At 43.4% G+C, this 22031-nt stretch overlaps 1 protein-coding gene across 1 annotated transcript in view; it reads right to left on the bottom strand.

Moving 5' to 3' along the window:
• The window catches only part of LOC147724979 (E3 ubiquitin-protein ligase TRIM39-like), a 105568-nt gene that overhangs the window by 47606 nt on the left and 35931 nt on the right, over window positions 1-22031 (bottom strand). The gene's annotated exons all lie outside the window — the stretch shown is intronic.

Genomic DNA, 22031 nt, shown 5'->3' with positions numbered 1-22031 from the left:
ACTTTTCATAGCCAAGGTCCGTATTTGAGCTTCATTCACTTTTTCTCCTCAGACTTGCGGGTAAGAGGCTCTGGGTGACAGAGGTGTTTACACCTTGTTTTCTTGGGTCTTGGGCTCAATGTCAGCAGACTCGATAATTCTCGCCTTGGTGTCTACTCTAATCATGGGTCCCACTCTGCAACTCTGGGCAATAGCTTGCTTAATCTCCACAACGGCCCCAACAGCGCTGGGATGCCTGGCTTCACCTTGGGGGTGCCCTGTAGGGGGCATCTCACAGGGAAAGCCAGGATGGGTTCCACAGCGGTATACAGCGTCAGGATGCCCCGAGATGGGGCGGCAGTGCGCTTTACAAGTAAACACACATTTACATTTAAATATTTACCTCACCTCACCTCACTCTCTGCTGGACGCACTCACGCTGACAGAAAGGGCGGGGCAAGTCGCGGGTCCGCCAAACCCTGACCAATCACTGCACGGCTTTAAACAAAAGCTCTGAAGTGATTGGCCTTGTTGTTGAACCTCCCTGGTCTGGTCTCAGAACAAGCTTAGATTGGGTGACAGTCTCCCATTAGCTGCTGCTGTGGGGCAGCGCAGGCTCGGATTGGCTTAAAACATGAGCAGCAACGCCTCTGGACCGTGTGTATGTGTTATATGGCCAGTGCACACCCAACTGAAAGGAAGTGGAGCACTGTATAGGGTCAAAGAAAAGGATACAGTCAACAAGGGATTAGATGCATATCTGTGTTAGGAAAGTGGAAATTGACTTTCACTACGCTGTATTATTCTTTATGGAGGAGTGTCTTCACCTCTACTCTAATTTAGAGTGAGGTTGGGGATATTGCTGTTGGATATGAGGACGTTGTTCCAAATCCTGGTGCACAGATGGGAAAGGTTTGTTGCCATGTTTTTAAAGTCTTGCCCATCAAACAGCACAATTGAATGGTTGTAAAATACCTATTGAGGGTTTTCCGAGCACTTAGGTGGGCTTACAGCCCACCCATCGCTTATCATTTGTTAGCCTTACTGTCACACTCACACTTGCTTCCTCCGTTCTCATTTGATGGCTTGCTTGTCCATCTTGGATTTTCCCTCCCCTGGAGCATAGCCTCTTTACCATTGTTTAGCTTTGCCAACTGAATCCCTCTACTACACACTTTTACGGAACTACTTTTTCACTTTTGCTTAAGTATTCCATAGGAGTGCATGTGTTTTCCATCTCTCTCTCTCCTGTTATTCTCACCCTCAAATATCCACCACCTGAGCTATACCTTGCTATCTCCATTGTGTGCTGCAAGCTCTCTATTGTGTACACCTCTGCTCGCCCAACACCCCTTCCCCTTGCTCTGTGTTGTTTTGCTCTTGTGCACTTTGCCATTACCCCCCACCACCCATGTGTCCTTTTTTAAACTGTTTTACTTTTGGAATGATGAGATAACGACTTGATGCTGGCTTCTAATCCTAAAAAATGCGCTTTTACACTATTTTTATTTAGTGTTTTTTTATTTACCAATCCCTCTAGGGACCATAAATGAACAAGACAAAAAGCACAGTAGGTGTGCGTATGACTTTTTTTTATTCTTTTAGCCATGCTCCACAGCATCCTGACGATGCTGTACAGCATTGCCCAAAAGCAAAAGTAAAACTAATAGGTTCCAGAGGCGATGTTTGCAATTCTTCTTGTCCAGTCCAATTGTCTTCTTGCTGTGGATGTGCCAGGGACAACAGGGATGGTGGGGGGTTCTCAGCCTAATTGTTGTAGGCACTGGTTATGATGGTGGTTTGGATGATGCAGTTAGTTTTGAGAACACTGAAGGCCAGGAACGGGTGCCAATACGGTTCATTTTGGTTAGTAATATTTCTTCAGGCTCTCGATGAGGCTTCTGCAGCTTGTAGGATGCTCTTAAGGGAGCGCACTCTGGAGTCAGGGCAGGCCGTGGTGCTGGACCTAGCCACGATTCAGATGTGAGACCGTGAAGGCTTGAAAAGCGGCTCTGAAGTCCCTTTGTGGAAGAACAGTTTCACTTTCATCAGTAAAGAGCGCTGGTACCCTGTTTCTTGTTCTTGGCAACAAGCAGGAATTCTGCCTTGGTGGGCTGAGCTGAAGGTAAGTGTTGGACATCCAGGTCTGGGTGAGTTGCAGGCAGAGGCACTGGAAGTCAGTAAACAGGGAGACTTTCAAGCAGACTTTGGGTCATCAGTGCACTGGTGAATTTTGACACTGTTATCAGTGATTAGAGTCTTGTTGGGCTCCATGTGTTGAGTTCAAGAATCCAAATGAATTAATTCATCAGACAGATCACATTTAGAAGGCCATCCTTTTGAGATGAAAGAAAATAGCTCCCTCAGAACAGCATCTTTCTCATAAGACATTTCCCACTCTTTTTTGTCAATACTGGATAACCCTTGATCATGTACCAAGGCTAATGATCAGAACTGTCAGATAATTTGATTGGCATGCGTGAAAGAAAATCAGCCACTACATTTCCTTCCCTGGTACATAAACCACCTTGTAAATGTAATCCTGTAATCTCAAGGACATTCTTGCAATCCTTGGGGAAGGATTAAATAAACCCTCCGTAGTCAACAACTTCACCAAGGGTTTATGGTCAGTTCTAAGGATACATGGTTTACCCCAAACATAAGCTCTAAAATGTTTGAGAGACCAAATGCAAGGTAAGGACTCCTTCTCAATCACTGAAAATCGTTCCTCAGTTGGTGATAAGGAGTGTGAAGCATAAGCTATAATGGATTCATTTCTTTTTAGATCGATTTGAGAAAGTACACCACCTAACCCTTTGTTGCTGGCATCGACAGTTGTAAAATTGTCAAGGTCAGGATCGAATGCACTCAAAGCAGGTGCTCTGGCAATTTCACACATAATATTTTCAAAGTCTTCATTGCACTCTACCGACCACAGAAACCTTGATTAGTTCTTTAACAACTGTCGAATGTTAAAAATCTTGCTTGAAAAGTTTCTTACAAATTTCGAGTAAAATTCAACTAATCCATCCAACAAATGATCTAACTTCATCTTTATTTTGTGGGTGTGGTGCATTTAATACTGAATCAACAAGAGAAGGCTTGGTGGAAATTCCCTCACCACTTATAACATGCCCAAGATAAGTGATAGATCTCACGGCAAATTTGCATTTAGTGTGTTCAATCGTTAACCCTTTTTGTTCCAAGATGTTTAACACCTCTTTTAGAATTGAATCATGTGTTTGTTTGTCTTTTCCGAAACTAAGGATATCATCCTGACAGCATCTTACATTATCAAATTTCTTTAAGAGCTGGTGCATCAACCTTTGAAAGATTACAGCTGCAGATGCAAGGCCAAACGGTAAACGTTTGTATTGGAAACAACCCGACGCTGTAATGAAAGCCGTTAATGGTCTGCTTTTGTCAGTTAAAGGAATCTGATGATACACGGCTGACAAATCTATAGTTGAAAGCCAATTGGCATCCTTGATTAAACTCAAGATTTCTGAAATTATTGGTGGGGGAAACTTATCAACTATAATATTATTGTTCAGGTGTCTCAAATCAATGCATAATCTCAATTTGCCATTGCTGCGGCGTGCTACAACAATTGGAGAAATCCACTGAGAAGATTCGATTGGCTCGATAATATCAGCCTTGACAAGTTTCTCAAGCTCAAAATCCACCTCTTTTCTCAACACAATCGGAATATTCCTTACCTTATGAATTTTTGGACAAGCATCAGGTTTTAACACAATATGGTGTTTGAAATCATTCAATTTACCAATTTCCTTGCTAAAAACTTTAGGATATAAATTCAACTGCTCTTTGCAAAAATCTGTGTTATCGTCGATCAGCATCACAGAATCCTCACTATTGGGATTGAGGATTATTCCGAGATTACCCTGATCCATCCATCCCAATACTGAGGGGCCTTTTTTAGAAACATATCATTTTCCAAATGCTTCTCTTCCTTTAAATCTGAATAGAAGAGACCTATAACCAACCATGTCAATATTTTTCTCCTGAAAAACCTTCTGGTTGGATATCAGGGGGCAATAACTCATTACCAAGCTTTTTTACAAACGTATTATTCCAAACTTCTTCGTTGACAATAGTATACGGAGACCCTGAATCCGCAAACATTTGAATATTGACTCCACCTAAAGACATTAAACACAAAGGTTTCTTCTTATTGTACTTATTGTCAACAATATTAAGTAACAATAACTTCTCCCTGTTACGGGCATTAGTGATATCATCATCTAAGACAGTGTTAAAAGAAATTCTTTTAACAGAATTATCATCTCCATCTGAGCTAGTTTCAATCTCATCATCCACACACTTCACTCTTACAGACTTCTTCCTGTGGCACACTTTACTAAAATGTCCAACCACATTACAATTTGTACATTTTTGTTTTAAAGCAGGACAAAGTTTGTTATTTGCTAGATCAGAACTACTCCCTCAACGATAACATTTAAGATTCTCATTCTTCTTTGATGAGTCATATTTTGAAGATCTAACGTTGGTTCTTTTGTTTTTCTCCACAGATTTGTCTTTTATTTTGCTCACAGTGTAACTTCCTTTTTTAATGCTTTGGCACTACGACTGGAAAGTTCAGCTTTTCTTAGTAGTGCTAAAATGTCTTTCAGATCAGAATCATCATTAGTCCATAAACGGTCTTGAATAGATGAATCTTTGGCATGCATGACAACTTAATCTCTTATTAACTGATCTTCTAAGTGATCAAACTTGCAATCTTCAGCAATAAGTCTTAAAGCTGAAACATATTCATCATAAGTTTCATTTGTCTCCTGCTTTCTATGAAAAAATGTATAACGTGTAATCCCAATACATGCTTTGGGAGCAAAATGGTTATCAAAGTCTTTTAAAGCAGCTAGAAATTCATCAGTATCTCCACTTATAGTGCACTTTTGCATTTTCTCATAAGTCTTTAAACCAGCAGGGCCAAGAGAATACAAGAATAACGTTTTCTTTCTTTCAGCAGGCATTTTTTTGTCTAAATCTATAGCTTTAATAAAGTTTAAGAAATAACTCTTCCATTCCAACCATTTTAGGAAAGGTTCAGGACCAGAAGTCCAAAATGGTTGTGGAGGCTGAATGCACAAGTTACTTACCTTCGGTAACGATATATCTGTAAGAAACAGTAGTTAGTATTAGATTCCTCACCTTAGAATATCCCCAGGCGTCAGACTGGATCTGGAAATTTTCTGCGTAGCAGTACCCTTGCGCGTTGGTAGGCGTCGTCCGCGGCTCTGCGTCCATCGTTGGCGTGGTGGGCGCCGTGATGACGTCGGAGTACTTAGACGCCGCCTCCATGCTACAATATGATCACTAGAATTATTCCAATGGAGGTTGAAAATATGAGGAACTAGGGAGTTGGAGTTGGATGCCATGATCTCCATAATCTCATCGATACAAGTCAAATTATCACCAGGTGGGTGGTAAAATATGTGTAACTTACTAGTGATGCGCTTAGAGTCTGAGATATTGATGCAAAGATAATCGCACAACGTCAGTTCAATGGAGTCTGCTTGTTTGACTGATAGTGAGTTACGATAAATGCAGGCTACCCCTCCACCAATTTTCCCAATCCTATCAAGTCGAATTAGATCATGGGAGGGAGGAACCAGTAGGTCGAGAATGGGAGATGAGGAGTTTTTTAGCCAAGTTTCTGTGAGGACCAGAATGTCTAAGTTGTCATCTAAAATGAGATTGAAGATATCAGTAGCATGTTTGCTGGTAGATCTACAATTTAAAAGCCCACACTTCAGCTTGTTGAACGAGGGGATTAAGGCAGTCAGTCCTAAATTGATGTGTGTGAGGTTATCTCTGTTAACCGCTCTGTTATTAAGTGTAGGTTCTCTGAGGGGGTTGGTTACAATGGATTGAATTGTGCTGCAATGAGACTTACTATTGTCAGAATCCAGGGCATAGGATAAAAGAAGGTCATCAATGTCCGTGTCGGAGAGATAATCGCTTGGTCTCTTTGACCCAGAGATGGAGGATAGACTATCATGAATGGTGTTGATCGGGAGGGAGACATAGGGTGTAGTTATACTAGGTTGGGCATAGGTTTGGTTGTGTTGAGTAGAGTTGTCAATGGGAGCATTAGTGGAGCAATAGTTTCTCGTTTGGAGACTGATCAGATTCACTGAGTCATTGGTGGCTCTATGTAGGGTAAGAAGATCTTTCATGATGGTTGAAAGATTAAGCATATCATCCTTAAGATGAGATATGTTGGATGCTAACACATTAATTTGGTCGATCAGGACAGAGATGGGGAGAAAGTAATAGGTGTTGGTGTATGAGCTGTTTGGGGAGGCGAAATGTCCGTGGTATCAATGTGCATGTCTTTTGCAGGAGTGGTATAATAGCTCCCCACTTGAGGTTGAGGAAGGGTCATTGAGTTCAATGATGGTATCGGCGGGATGAGTGTAGCCACTGTCGGGGTTCCTTCAGATATTGTGGTAGGTGGTGGGTGAGTGGAGTCTGAGTGGAGTCTAGACCATCCTTTAGGTGCGGTTGTATGGGCGAAAAGAATGCAGCAGATGTAAGAGTTCCTTCAGATGTTGCAGCGGATAATAGGTGAGTGGGGACTGGGCTATCCCCTGTGTGAGAGGGAGGGGGGAGGGGGACAATAGTGGTCATATCCAATTTTGAGCTATCCATCAAGGGTGGTCTGGATAATATTGAATTGGAGTGGTCGATGTCAAGGACTATGTGTGAATCTTCTGGTATGAGGGGATCAGGAGTAATTTCTTTAATATATAAATGTGCGCAGGATGACTAGAATGTGAAAAAAGCTTCAATTATTGGCAATCTGTTTATATTATCAGCTTGTGGCAAAGCAAATACGAATAGCTTGAGGCAAACTGAGCATGAAGGAATTTATAAAGGACTTCAAACGTGAATTATTCAATGGAAAATGCAGAAGAGGGGTTTAAAGGCAAAGCGATAATATTTGTAGCATAGTTTATTTTAAACAATATACAAGAAAGCGGAAAGGTCAGATTAATACATTTAGTGTGAATGTGCACGCTGACATATTTGTACAATTGACGTTTGTTTGAGAAATTCAACTGTCAGCCAGAATTGCTTATGTAAATAATCTGTGAGGAGCGAGGAGATAATGTCAGATCTGCAGGCTGTTCAAAAGTAAACACTGCGCGAGCAGTGAAGCGGAAGAAAGAGCTCGAGCTGGAGCAGTCTTTCAAGTGTTCAAAGGAAAACAAAGCGCGAGCAGTGAAGCGGGGAAAAGAGCTCGAGCTTGAGCAATCGTCCGAGTGTAAGAAAAAAAAAACGAAGCGTGAGCGGAAGGAAGAGCTCATTCTTATAATTCGCCTAGTATAAAAAATAATAATAAACACAGCGTGAGTGGTGAAGAGGCAGATAAGCTCGAACCTGTGTGTGGCAGTGGTTTTTAAAAAAAAATCTCTGACGAGCGTAGGTCAGTTTAACACCTTGGCTGCTAAGGGTTTTCCCCTCCTGTGCTGGAAAATGCTCTAGTCCATGATTCATGACGAGCTCAGCTCGCCATAAGCACAGCTCAACCGTGCCTCATGATGAGCTGAGCTCGTCATGAGCATCGAAAGGGTTAAGCAACAACAGGCATCAGTTTACACTGTGCTTTGGGTGATGAAACACCGTACTTACTGAGTAACAGACTACAATACAATGGAGTAATAAAGCTTAATGAATACTTACATTATGGGGTGCAGCAGCAAGTGTATGTTCACCCTTTACTTTCTTCAAGGAAGTAAACACAGAAGAAGACAGAACAATCTGTAAACTGATATCTCATTGGTCAGCTGTGTTCATTTCTAGGAGGTATTCTCAGGCTTTGCTGCCATCGTCTGGCGACAATTTGTAATGCATGAGAAACATGGAGTTGAGCACTGCCATTGTAATTCCGCCAGCTTTTCTAATGTCTCCAGGCGAGCCTCCTATTGAATGGGAAGACTGGATGGATTGCTTTGAGAATTATTTAGTAGCTTTAGATGGCACAGAATTTCCAGCTGCTAGGAAGAGAGCTTTACTCTTGGGTTGTCTGGGGAAAGAAGGACAACATGTTTTTAAATATCTTCCTGATGGAGAAGATATGGATGATGTCTATAAGAAAGCAGTGATGACATTTGAAAAGAAGTTTGCCAAGCATGTTAATATGGTCATGAGAAGGCATACATTTTATACACAGCCTCAACGACAAAATGAAAGTAATGATGACTTTGTAGCCAGATTGAGGGAACTCTCAGCTAAATGTCTATTTGGTGCAATGCAAGAGGAGATGATTCGTGACCAGCTAAAAGATGCCATAGCCATTGCAAAAGCGGTAGAGGAATCTGAGAAATGCATGAGGGAAATGAAAATAATTTCCAACAGCAACAAAGATAAAGAAGTCGCAGTTTTGGAAGATAATTCGGAGAGTGTTTGTGCCATCAAAAACAAGAGTCAAAACAATTATAATAATAATAACAAGTTTCAGAGGAACTTTAATAAAGCATCTGGGAAGATTGCAGCGAAACATTGTCTCAGATGTGGGAGCACATATCATATGGGGGATTCGAAACAGTACTATGCAGTTGGGAAGGATTGTTTAAAGTGTGGAAAAAAGGACATTTGACACGCATGTGCAAACAACAAAATGAAAAAGTTGCATGTGTGAATGATTCTACATCCACTTACAGGGTTGTTGTTGTTAATGGTGATATTGATGTGGCGGAGGTGGAGGGTCTGGAGAAGAGAAGAACACGACCAAAGGCTGATTTTGAGATAAATGGAAAGATGATTTCATTGATGGTTGATACCGGATCACTGTATACCATCATACCACAAGATATTTATGATAAAACATGGCACAGTAATTCATTATCTAGATCTGATGTGATACTGAAATCATATCAAGGGAATGATATTAAGGTGGTAGGGTACATGGAAGCAAAGATAGTGTTTGGAGGGAGAGAAACTCATGGGAAAAAGTATGTGGCTGAAGAAGGACCGCCAATTTTGGGTTGGCGACACCAATATGACTTGGGGATTAAAGTGGATCCCTCCCACAGCGGAAATACCTGTCATGACTGTGAATGCATGTAACGCTGATAGTCTGAACGATTTGTTGGATAAATTCAGTGGGGTATTTGAGCCTAGACTGGGAAGATTTAAAAATTGTCAACATGTTATCAAATTAAAAGAAAATTCGATTTCAATCAAGCATACAGCTAGAAGGGTCCCCATTGCAGCTAGTGCAAAGGTAAAGGAAATCATCAGCAGCTTTTGGATGACAAAGTGATTGCGCCAGTGGAGGCTGTTGAATGGTTATCTCCGGTCGTTATCACAAACAAACAGGATGGCCCACTCAGATTCTGTGTGGATTTGAGAAGTTTGAATTAAAATGTAATATCTGACAAGTTCCCTTTGCCAAACATTAATGAATTGATCTTAATGCTTGATGGTGCAAAGGTTTTCAGCAAACTAGATATGTGGAGTGCATATCACCAGGTTGAACTCAGTGCTGAATCCAAATTCCTGACTTCATTTATCCTGTTTGGATTGTGCTCTGCTGCGAGTGTTTTTCAGCGTTTGATGAATTCAATTTTATCAGGTGTTGACAAGGCTGTCGTGTTTCAAGACGACACACTGGTCTTTGGAAAAGATGATTATGAACATAATCAGGCCCTTGCAAAGGTGTTAGATAGAATTGCGAAGGCTGACCTGACTTTAAAGCGAGAAAAGTGCAAATTCAAAACACAACAAGTAGAGTATTTGGGATATTTAGTCACTGAGGAAGGAAAACCTGGTTAGTGCCATTGTGAACGCATGTGTGCCACATGATAGAGACTCTTTTGAAATCCTTCATGGGTTTAGTAGAATATTATTCAAAGTTTGTGCTGAATTTTTCACATAAGACAGAATCCTTGAGGGAGCTTTTGAGAAGGGGTAAAACGATCTGCTTTTGACTTAAGCAAAAAGGAAATAGTTCATGCAGGTGTGTTGACTCCTTTTCAGAATGGACTTGATAATATTCTTACTGTGGATGCCAGTGCTGTGGGCATTGGGGCTGTTTTGGCACAAGTGCGTGGGGAGCGGAAAGGTCTGTGGCGTTCGCTTCACGTTCCTTGTCTGAGTCTGAACGTAACTACTCCATTATAGAAAGGGAGGCTTTGGCGGCGGCTTGGGCTACTAGTCATTTTAGAGTATTCTTGTGGGGCAGTCATTTTCTGTTGCGTACGGATCACAAACCGTTGTTGAAAGTTTTGGGTCCAGGGGGGATAAATAATTGTTCAGGTAGATTGGCAAGACTGGCTATGAAGTTGCAAGAATTTGACTGTAAAGTAGAGTATGTTCCAGGGTGGCGCAACAGGGTTGCTGACTGCTTGTCAGGACTTCCGGATAAGGAAGCAGTGGTTTGGGATTTTTCAACGGAAGAAGTTGTGGCAAGTGTTGATGATGTGTTAGAGGGTTTGGATGGTGCTATTCAAAGGAAGACTTGGATTAAGAAGATGGAAGAGAATGCAACATTGATCGGTGTTCGTAGGATGATGAAGGGTGATATCAGAAGAGAAAGTTCTGTTCCACTTGGCGTGCGACCTTTTTTGAAGATTGTGGATCAATTATCTGTTACCGATGATGGTGTGATTATGCGTCATGATAAGTTTGTACCGCCGCAGGGTTTTCATGTTAGACTGATTAGTTTGGCACATGAGGGTCATATGGGGCAAACAATACCATAAGGAGATTGAGAGAGATTTATTGGTGGCCATCTATGGATCAGCAGGTGAAGGATTGGGTAGAAAAATGTGTGGCGTGCAAGGAGTCTGCGAAAAGGTTGAGGGTTGGTATTGGATCTTCTAATGAGCCCCAGCATGTCTCTTTGGCTGACAAAGTTTGGGAAAAGGTTTGTCTAGACTTTATTGGGCCATTTTCATTCCTAAAAGAAAATGAGAAGTATGCTGTTGTTTTGGTGGATGCTAAATCAAAATGGGTGGAGGTTGCTTTTATGAGTAGTATTACAACCAAAGCTACAATTGCTGTTCGTTATACAACCCACAAGGAAACAGACTTGTGGAGCGCATTAACCGTATGGTTAAAGGTGCCATGCAGTTAGCTTACGGTGCTGGTCTACCTGTACTTGAGTCAGTGAGTGAAATGCTGTGGGCATATCGCACAACAGTGAACAATGACTTGGGTAAAAGTCCATAAGGAATGATGCGGGGAAGGGAGGCAGGCACTAAGTTACTTCCCTCCTGGATGTGTAAAAAACCAATAACGGGTGATTCACAGTGTGAGAAGTTGAGTGTGGAAGACAAACGGTTCCTTAAGGTTGGAGATTGGGTAAAAGTGAAACATGGAGGACCTAGCAATTTTGTAAACAAGCTTAGAGGACCGTTTAAAGAGAAAGCTGTGGGTGGCAATTGGGTTAGATTAACTAATGGTCAAGTTTGGAATTTAAGGCGTGTGGCGTTATATCAAAGGGGAGATTGCAAACTTGTGGAGAATTTGGAGGGTAGGTATGATTGTGAGCAATGTTCACCATGGATATTGATGAAGGATGCAGAGTTTTCTACTGAACAGGAGGTTGATTCTTCTTCCATTGAAGAGGTAATTGGATCTGATGAACAGGGTACGCCTGCAAGGGAGGGAGATGGGTCTGATGTTTCACGCGTTTTGAGGGGCGCTAGTGAAAGAAGGTTGCCTGCGTATCTGAAAGATTATTTTTCTTGACTTTCTTTGTTTTATTAGCTATAGTTTTATTTTGGACTCTATTATCATTATTTTCTTTTTGGTTGTTTTACTGTAAAGCGGGAGACGTGTTATATTTCCATGTTATGCTGTATAGAATTGTACACATGTTTTACTGTCTAGAATGGTACATCTCTATGATGCTCTAGAGATTCTGATGTGATGTCCCCTCTGTGGCATCATTAGCAGTTGGTCCAGCCGTGTCTGGCAAGAAGCTGTTCAGGTTCTTTCTCTGAAGAATAAATCTACTTGAAGATATTCTCTGGTGTATTTTGCTTTCATATCATAACAGGGGAGTTATGTTGATGTGGACTCCGGTGCGAAAGTCGACTCGTCACTCGGGTCAACAAGTAAATGCACGAGTCTACGAGATATTATAAAGGCGCAAGGTTCGTACTTACAAAATCTCTTGCCGGCAAAGTCGTTAGCCAAGTCAGCCAGAAGTGGACACGTGGACAGTTATTCTCCATTTTCGGACAAAAGAGCGACTCCTCGCCACCACGGACCACTCCCTCCTTCCTTGGCCAGGACAGTTACAAACACCTGCAGCTTCCATGGCAGTCATGTTTATGCGCACTCATAATTGTACTGCGCATGACAAACGTATGCTCACACACTGTTAACAGAGTGCTTGCTAACTCACCAGCAGCCCCACCCACCCTGAAGATGCGCACTCACGGCTCGCGCAGGCGCTGAGACATCTTGTGCGCACCATAAGAGCCTGCCTCAGGGGCCATTTACTTAATTAAGAGGCCGGGCGTGCGCCGCCATTGTGCGCACCATTTTATTAGTGAGGGGGCCCCTGGAGCACGGCCCCGGCCACCCGCAACGTGGCCCGGGGGCTGCAGGGGCCTCCTGTGTTACTCCTTTGGTCATGCGCGTACAATTTAATTAAAAGGCCGTTCGCGCACCATGGCCGTTCTCACCATTAAATTCCGCTGCTGAGTGAGGGGGTTACTGGAGCGAGGGAGCTCCCTGAACTGAAGCAGGGGCCTGAGGCACTCCCGCAATGCAGGGGCTGCGGGGGCCTGTGTTACGCCCCTGGTTGAATTTATTTAACAAACTGTGTGTTATCGAGTAATTAAATTTCGGAATATAGAGTGATGAATGGTTTTAAGAATCTTCCCATACTTTCTCTAATAGTGAGATACCAATATTGTGCTATGCTCTGAGGTCTTTTTCCTATTTAATGTGCCTCATATATGTTCCCTGCCAGGAGGGTGTCTGCCATGTAAGTTAACCCTCCTATTTTGATGTGATCTTCATATTTTTCATATTTAGATACCCCGCATCGCATCCCATATACTCATGTATTCAAGTGCATTTTTGAAAAATTATAAATGCATAGGACTTAGTATTGTTCAATATGTGTTTCACTACAGGCGAATATCGTTTGATGTTTATTTTAGAATGAGCTTGGTTTGCAGGCATGTATTATTTGATGTTTGGTAGCATATGATTGTTTTTCTAAATATTACATTTTTCTAAATATCTGTTTCGAATGACATGTAATTCAGTCTTTTCATAAAAGTAGATGCCTGGTAATTAAACTCACACATTGATTGCTGATTTTAATAACTTTCAATAACCCAAAAGGAATACTTAAGATGCACCCAGAGAAAGGTTAGCGTGAAAGGAGTTAGTGCTTCCAGGGAGCAGGGAACTGGCCCTGAGCACTCATGCAGATGAATCCTGAAAATACCTTTTCCTTTTCCAAGGCCCAAGGCAGGTACCCCAGGCTGCCTGATGGGCCTCATCGATTTTTTTAGGGACTCCATAACGGTTATTTTTATGGTCCCAATTATACACATTCTTTGCCCTAGAATTGGATTTTGAGTTTAATAAAAGTCATAAAAGTATATTCTTAGTGTGTATTCTTGAGTGTGTCTATTCATGGTGACCGTAAGTTTGGAACCCACTGATAACAAGTACTCATGTGAGTCTCAAAGGACTGATCGTCCTTAGCATCATCCTTATGTAATTCGTGGCTGGTTTGTGGATACAATCCACCGGGTTCTCCGTCTCATGTTTGTATGTTGACTACGTCTGCGCTGCCAGATGTTCCAGGGATCCCAAAGCTCAAGCCGTATTCTGAATAGGTTCAGAAACGTATAAATTTAGTCCACCATATAGTGTTCACCATTTAAGGACCATTCATAGGCTCGCTGGGGCTCTATAGGACATTTAGTAATCCCTGTTCCTTCAGAAGGGTCCGCTCGATGTGAAAAGCTGGGTTGTCCTTGTTACCAAATCATTCACTGATAAGCAGGAGCTGGGAGGCCCACTAATACCAATGTACTTCTGCCACGTCCTTCCCCCTTCCAAACATTGATTGGGTGCAGTTACCAAAGGCAATTCTCTGGGTTTGTTTGCTGAAATCAAGCAGATTGCTTTGGATTAAAGCTTGTCAAGATAGTGTTTGGGGATTTCATAAGGGAAGGTCTGAAATACAGACAGGTTTAGAAAACAGGATCATCTTAACAGTGAAACCCTCCCACGTATATTGAGGGGTGGTCTGCTGCAATTATGATTCTTACTTATGATACGGTGTCTCAGGGGTATGAGGTGTAATTCGCAGCTGTGAGTGGGCTCAAAGGTGGGACCAGACTGGGTATTATCCCAGCTCACGTGCAGTCCAGATGCCGGCCCACATTAGTTCTTTATTTGCACAAGTCTCTGATCTGTCGGCCTGGGATGTCGCATGAAAAGGAGTAGGTCGTCTGCACATACAGAAATGTGATCTTCATAATCTCCCTCCTGCTGGAATCCTGGTCTTGTTCCTCTTTCTAACTCTGGCCACTGGATGACTTTAATTATAGAAGAAAGTATGGCCCCAAGTTCAATCGAGTTAGAACCTGCTGCATGAAGACCGTGTCCAGAGAATCAAAGACCTTCACAAAATCAATGAGCAATAGTGAACAGAGGATGGTCACGTTCGGCACTCACATGAGTGCAGTCTGAACACTTGGATGCCCTGTTTGAAATTAAGTCATTTTTGTTTCTGTATCAAGGAGCCAATTACCCCCAACCACCTGTAGGCCAATGCCTTGGCGATGCCCTTGACTTGAACTATAATTAATCAATCAATCAATCAGTGACACTTATAAAGCGCGCTACATACCCGTAGGGTCTCAAGGCGCTGGGGGGGGGGGGGGGTGCCGCTACTGCTCGAACAGCCAGGTTTCAGCTTCTTCCTGAAGGAGAGGTGGTCTTGGGTCAGGCGCAGGTCGGTCGGGAGGGAGTTCCAGGTCTTGGCGGCCAGGTAGGAGAAGGACCTTCCTCCTGTAGTCGCTCTTCGGATGCGGGGGACGGCGGCGAGGGCGTGGTTGGCTGATCGGAGGTGGCGTTTGGGAGCGTAGAAGTTGACTCGGCTGTTGAGGTAGCTCGGGCCTTGGTCGTGTAGGGCCTTGTGTGCGTGGGTGAGGAGGCGGAAGGTGATTCTTTTGTTGATGGGGAGCCAGTGAAGGTCTCTCAGATGTCCGGAGATGTGGCTGGTTCGTGGGATGTCGAGGATGAGTCTGGCTGAGGCGTTCTGGATCCGCTGGAGTCTCTTCTGGAGCTTGGCGGTGGTACCGGCGTAGAGGGCGTTGCCGTAGTCCAGTCGGCTGGTGACGAGGGCCTGGGTGACGGTCTTCCTGGTCTCGGTGGGGATCCACCAGAAGATCTTCCGTAGCATGCGTAGGATGTTGAAGCACGCCGAGGAGACGTTGTTGACTTGCCTGGTCATGGAGAGGGAGGAGTCCAGGATGAAGCCCAGGTTTCGTGCATGGTCTGTCGGTTTGGGTGCGGTGCCCAGGGCGGGAGGCCACCAGGAGTCGTCCCAGGCGGAGGGTGAGAAGCCCAGGATGAGGACCTCCGTCTTGTCCGAGTTCAGTTTCAGGCGGCTGGTTGTCATCCACTCGGCTACCTCTTTCATCCCTTCGTGCAGGTTGGCTCTGGCGGCGGCGGGGTCGTTGGTCAGGGAGAGGATCAGCTGGGTGTCGTCGGCGTAGGAGATTATACTGAGGTTGTGTTTGCGTACGATGGCCGCGAGGGGGCTCATGTAGACGTTGAAGAGGGTGGGGCTCAGAGATGATCCTTGGGGGACGCCGCAGATGACTTCGGAGGCCTCTGACTTGTACGGTGGTAGGCGGACTCTCTGTGTTCTTCCGTCGAAGAAGGAGATGATCCATTCCAGCGCCTTGTCCTGGATGCCGATGTTGCTGAGGCGCCGTACTAGGGTGCGGTGGCAGACCGTGTCGAATGCCGCGGAGAGGTCTAGGAGGATGAGGGCCGCTGTTTCTCCATTGTCCATCAGGGCTCGGATGTCATCGGTGGCGGCGATGAGGGCGGTCTCGGTGCTGTGGTTGGCTCGGAAGCCGGACTGTGAGGGGTCGAGGGATCCGTTCGTCTCGAGGAAGGCGGCCATCTGCTTGTTGACGGTCTTCTCGATGACTTTGGCTGGAAACGGGAGGAGCGAGATGGGGCGGTAGTTCTTGAATTCGGTGGGGTCCGCTGTGGGTTTCTTGAGTAGAGCGCTGAGTTCGGCGTGCTTCCAGCTCTCAGGGAAGGTGGCGGTGTCGAAGGATGTGTTGATGATGTCTCGCAGGTGGGGTGCGATGACAGCGTCGGCCTTGTTGAAGACGTGGTGAGGGCAGGGGTCGGTCGGTGATCCGGAGTGGATGGAGTTCATTGTGCGGATGGTGTCTTCGGTGCTGATCGGGGTCCAGGCGTGGAGGGTGGTGGTGGGGGGTGGTTGTTCGGTCATGGTGTGCGTTGGTTGGTTGTTGAAGCTGTTGTGTATGTCCGCGATCTTGTTGTGGAAGTATGAAGCGAGGGAGTTGCAGAGGTCTTGCGATGGGGTGATGTCGTTGTTTCCTGCGCTGGGGTTGGAAAGCTCTTTCACGATGTTGAAGAGTTCCTTGCAGTTGTGTGCGTTGTTGTCCAACCGGTCCTTGAATGCTGTTTTCTTGGCGGCGCGGATCAGCTGGTGGTGTTTCCGGGTGGCAAGTTTGAAGGAGGTCCTGTTGTCCGGTGTCGGTTCCCTTCTCCAGACTTTCTCGAGGGCGCGGCAGTTCTTCTTGGAGCTCTTGAGTTCGTCGGTGAACCATGGGGCCTTCTTGCTGCCGGGTCTGCTAGGCGGGGTCCTCAGTGGGGCGAGTTCGTCCGCGCAGTTGCTGATCCACTTTGTGAGGTTGTCGGCGGCCTGGCTGGGGTTCGCTGAGCTGGCAGGAGGGTGCTGGCTCAGGGAGGTGGCGAGCTGGTCTGCTGTGATCTTGTTCCAGCTTCTGCGGGCGGCCTGTTGCTGGTGGTGGTGGGTCGTCGTTCTCTTGAAGGTGAAGTGGACGCAGCTGTGGTCCGTCCATTGAAGCTCAGTGGCGTGGCTGAAGTCGATGTCTGTGCTGGAAGAGAAGACTGCGTCGAGTGTGTGTCCGGCGAGGTGGGTGGGGGTGGACACCAGTTGCTTGAGTCCCAGGTTGGAGAGGTTGTCGAGCAGGGTGCTGGTGTTGTGGTCGTTGTTGTTCTCCAGATGGAAGTTGAGGTCTCCCAGGAGGATGTAGTCAGCGGAGGGGAGTGCATGTGGGCTGACGAAGTCGGCGATGTCTTCGCTGAATTGCGTGCGTGGTCCAGGGGGTCGGTAGATGAGGGTGCCTCTGAGGGTGGTGTTCGGGTTGGTGTGGATCTGGAAATGCAGGTGTTCGGCGCTGGTCAGGGTGTTGTCGGTGCTGGTCGTGAGACGGATGGTGCTCCTGTGGACGATGGCGATGCCTCCTCCCATCTGGTTGGCGTTTCGGTCCCTCCGGACGATCTTGTAGCCCTCTGGGATAGCGATGGCGATGTCGGGAGCTGAAGAGGCGTTCATCCAGGTCTCCGTGAGGAAGGCAACGTCAGGGGCTGTGGTGTCGAGGAGGTTCCAGAGTTCGATGGCGTGTCTGTGGACGGAGCGGGTGTTGAGCAGGATGCACTTGAGGTGGGTGCTGCTGGTGTTTGACTTGGCGGGTGGTGGTGCGAGGCAGGTCCGGATGCAGGTGAACTTGCAGGCGTGGCAGCTGAAGGGTCCGTGGGTGCGTCGTGGTGTGGCTTGGTGGCACTCTGGGCGTCGGCCGGTGTTGAGTGCGCTGAGGGTGGCGGCGGAGTACGTCCTGCGGGTCGGTCGGGGTCTTCGGGGTCCAGGGGTCCTGGCGCTGGTCGCGATCCGGTCGCGGACGGGCGCAGACGGGCTTACCTTTGGCGCGCCTTTGGCGCACAATCGGCACGCCCGCTGCTTAATGAGATTGGCTCGTACCATTGACAGAAGTCAGGTGGTTTGCCCAGTTTTAGTAGGACTATTATTGGCTGCTTTAAGGTCTCCGGCAAAGACCTCATTGATCTGGCATCTTCCAACACACTGAATAGCCGAGGTGAAGTAAGTGATGAAAACTGACAAAAGAACTCCATAAGGAGTCCTTCTGGGCCTGGGGTCTTACCAGTTTGCGTCCCGGCCAAGGCACTGACGAGCTCATCTTCAGTGGGTGGAGATTCAAGTTCATTCCACAGGTCATTGGATGGACCTTGATGTGGGAGGCCACCTATCAGGGGAGACCGACGATTTATCTTGGGAACAAAGGTCACTGGATGGACCTTTGCCACTAATTACTGTTTTGAAGGCTTCGCATGATGTACAACAGCCTGTCTCGTAGAGTAATCACTGGCGTTGGATCTTCGCTGGTCCAACAGTTCTTCTAGATCCACCAAGAACAGGAAATAATCACTGTTGATCTCAGATGGTCTAAGCATTACTTGAGACCCATCAAGAACTGGAAGTAATCGCTGGCGGTGGGTCTCAAATGGTCTTCCAGTTCCACAAGACTGATCAACGAGAGAAAAAAATCACAGACCTGGGGTCTCAGTTCTTAACCCACCAATAACAGGTAGTGAATTTCAGCTGATTCAAAGGTTCCGCAAGGCCCATCAATAAATGTCATTATTCCAGGTCAGAACTGATTTGAGGTGCACATCTCTTACCCAAGGAGATAAACTTGACATCCTGAAACTGACCCGTCACCTTCACAACACTTCAGGACATGAATCCAACCCCATAAAGGTCATCAAGCACAAATCTCAACAACAAAAGTCCAACAACACAATACTGACTACAGTAACACATTTGCTCCTCCATGCTCAGTATACCTCCTTGCCAATGGCATGGAAAAAAGACTACCTAAAAAGATGATATTCCGTGGCTGGTGGCAAGCAGATGCAAAGCGCACATCATCAATAATGTAGACTCAATTCTGTAATCAAGATCTATTCTAGTTGACATTTTGGAATCCAGATTGTGACAGCAGAACAACAGTGCAAAGACACACCGACAAAAGCATGCACACATTCATACACAGCTGCAGAACACAAACCCAGTGTCGCACAAACACAGATGCACATGTGCACACATAATCACAAATACTTCGACATACGCAAACCTGTACATACGCAAACCTATAGACAGACAGGTACAAACAAACAAAAGTTCATGCACACACTCAAATGATTGTTACCATGCACACATCAAAAGACACATGCACATGCCTGCATGGACACACTTACTGCCACATGCCTAAGATCCATGAATACATACCGTGACATAGCCCATGTGTGTAAAGGTTGGGAGGGCTTTTGCTTCTTTCATGAAGACTCATGAACAGATCTGGGCCCCTTGGCCCCACTGACACTGACTCCCCACTCAGTATATTTACCTGGTGGAGGCACGACCCAGGCTGCAGGGGGGGCCACTGGCCTCGCTGAATCTCTAAACTAGTCAGGCGCATAGCTGTTTTTGGAAAAAAAACGGGGCCCCTGAAATCAGGATAAAGAACCCAGACAGGGAAAATACTTCATTGGAAAGCGGTGACACCGGGCACGGTCTGTTTTACATTAGGCTGGGAGGTACACAGACAAAATATCGAGTTTTAAATATCGATATACCAAAATATCGAAGTTTAAATATCGATATACAAAAATATCGAAGGTAAGTAATATCGACAGTCTAAATATCGATATTGGTATGATATCAGTAATATCGAAGTTGTAAATATCGATGTTCACAATATCGAAATTAATAACTTTGATGTTACTAATATCAATTTTTAAATACATTTAGTGTATATTATATTGTATTTATTGTGTTTTATTATTTATTTTTAATGTAATTTAATTAAATATTGTCTTTTACTACTGTAGCAGGTTGTGGGTTTATAGGGGAATAGGGTGGGAAGTAATTTAATTATGTTAAATTAATTATTAATTAGTAGGAATTATTAATTAATTAATTGAGAATTAATTTTTAATTATTTGTAATTAATTGATTAATTGATAAATATGTTCTGTAGCGGGTTATGGGTTTATAGGGGAATAGGGTGGAAAGTAATTTAATAATAATTAATTAATTGATATATGTTTGTACATATTTTAATTAATTAATTGGTAATTAATTTCTATTAATTAGTTAATTAATTATAATTTTTACATATTTATAATTATTAATTAGTTGGAAATTAGTTATTATTAATTATTTTATTACATTAATTATAGTAATTTTTTAATATATAATTTATTGTTATTCTTAATTAATTAATTGGACAAAATAATATTAATTATTAAATTAAATTAATTACAGCAAATGTGCTAATATATTTACTTTATTGTTATTGTTAATTAATAATTAATTGGTAATTAAATAATATTAATTAATTTTGGGTACAGGGGTATTTTTAGGGTTCAGGGTCAGTTTTCAGTTCATGGGTAGAGGGGTATTTTTAGGGTTCAGGGTCAGTTTTCAGTTCATGGGTAAAGGGGTATTTTTAGGGTTCAGGGTCAGTTTTCAGTTTTTGGGTAAAGGGGTATTTTTAGGGTTCAGGGTCAGTTTTCAGTTCATGGGTAAAGGGGTATTTTTAGGGTTCAGGGTCAGTTTTCAGTTTTTGGGTAAAGGGGTATTTTTAGGGTTTAGGGTCAGTTTTCAGTTTTTGGGTAAAGGGGTATTTTTAGGGTTCAGGGTCAGTTTTCAGTTTTTGGGTAAAGGGGTATTTTTAGGGTTTAGGGTCAGTTTTGGGTTTTTGGGGTACAGGGATATTTTTAGGGTTCAGGGTCAGTTTTGGGTTTTTGGGTAAAGGGGTATTTTTAGGGTTCAGGGTCAGTTTTGAGTTTTTGGGGTACAGTCGTACAGGGTAAAAATAAAATAAATTTAAATTAAATCAATTAAATGAAATAAAAAAATATAAAATTACATTAAATTATTAAGTTTTTAATTTATTTTAAATGTATATGTATTAGTTTTAATTTTTTAATTATGTTTTAATATTTTTATTTAATATTTGTAACATTATATGTATTTTATAATTATTTTTACATTATTATTAATACATTTAAAAAAACGATATTTTTAATTTCGATATTTTTGTACTACGATATTATTTTTTCGATATTTTTGTACTTACCTTGTTAGGGATAGGATTCCTATATTTTTGACTTCGATATTTTTGTTCCGATATTTTTGTATTTCGATATTTTTGATTTCGATATTTTGTCAGACATTCAGGCTGGGATGTCTATTCTAGACTAAATTAGTTATACATACAGTGAAAACACAAATACTAATCCAGGATAAGTATAAACAGTTTATTATTTTTTTATTGATATTCTTAACTCTTTTTTATATAGAATTTTTTGTTTTAATAATGTATAGACAAAGATAAATATATTTACAGTCTAAATGCTAATCTATGAACCACATGTTTATATTTCAAACAGCACAATTGTCATTTCAATTCATTTACACACACATCATTTTTTTCTTTTTTCAACTTTAGTCAAAAGAAGTATATATTAAAACTCATAAATCAGAAATAACTTTATGCACAGAAACTGGCGGCTTGTTGACAAACAACGCCTTTCGGCTAGACCTTCGTCAGGACTCTGTCACAGTGGTTACTAGTGGGTGTCTAGATGACACTGTCCTCAAGCAATTTGATATATATGTCTCTATCCTGGATATATGGTGGCTTCTCTTTAAATCTTCTTTTTATGCCACTATATGGTTATTTTTGCGATACGGCTACAGGTGCATCTCATCAAGATGATGTCCTAATATGTTTATCTTTGTCTATATATTATTTTTTTTAAATTCTATATAAAAAAAGATAAGAATATCAATAAGAAAATAAACTGTTTATTAACCCTGGGCAAAGCACTAAGCAACGCTTGCGTAGTTTGCGAAGTTTGCGCTACTTCGCACTACACGAATTGCACGTAGCACAGTGCAAACATGTGTAGCGTAG

The sequence above is a fragment of the Lissotriton vulgaris genome, chromosome 4_1 (assembly GCF_964263255.1).
Source record: "Lissotriton vulgaris chromosome 4_1, aLisVul1.2, whole genome shotgun sequence".
Lineage (NCBI taxonomy): Eukaryota > Metazoa > Chordata > Amphibia > Caudata > Salamandridae > Lissotriton > Lissotriton vulgaris.
This window is presented reverse-complemented; position numbering and strand designations above follow the sequence as displayed.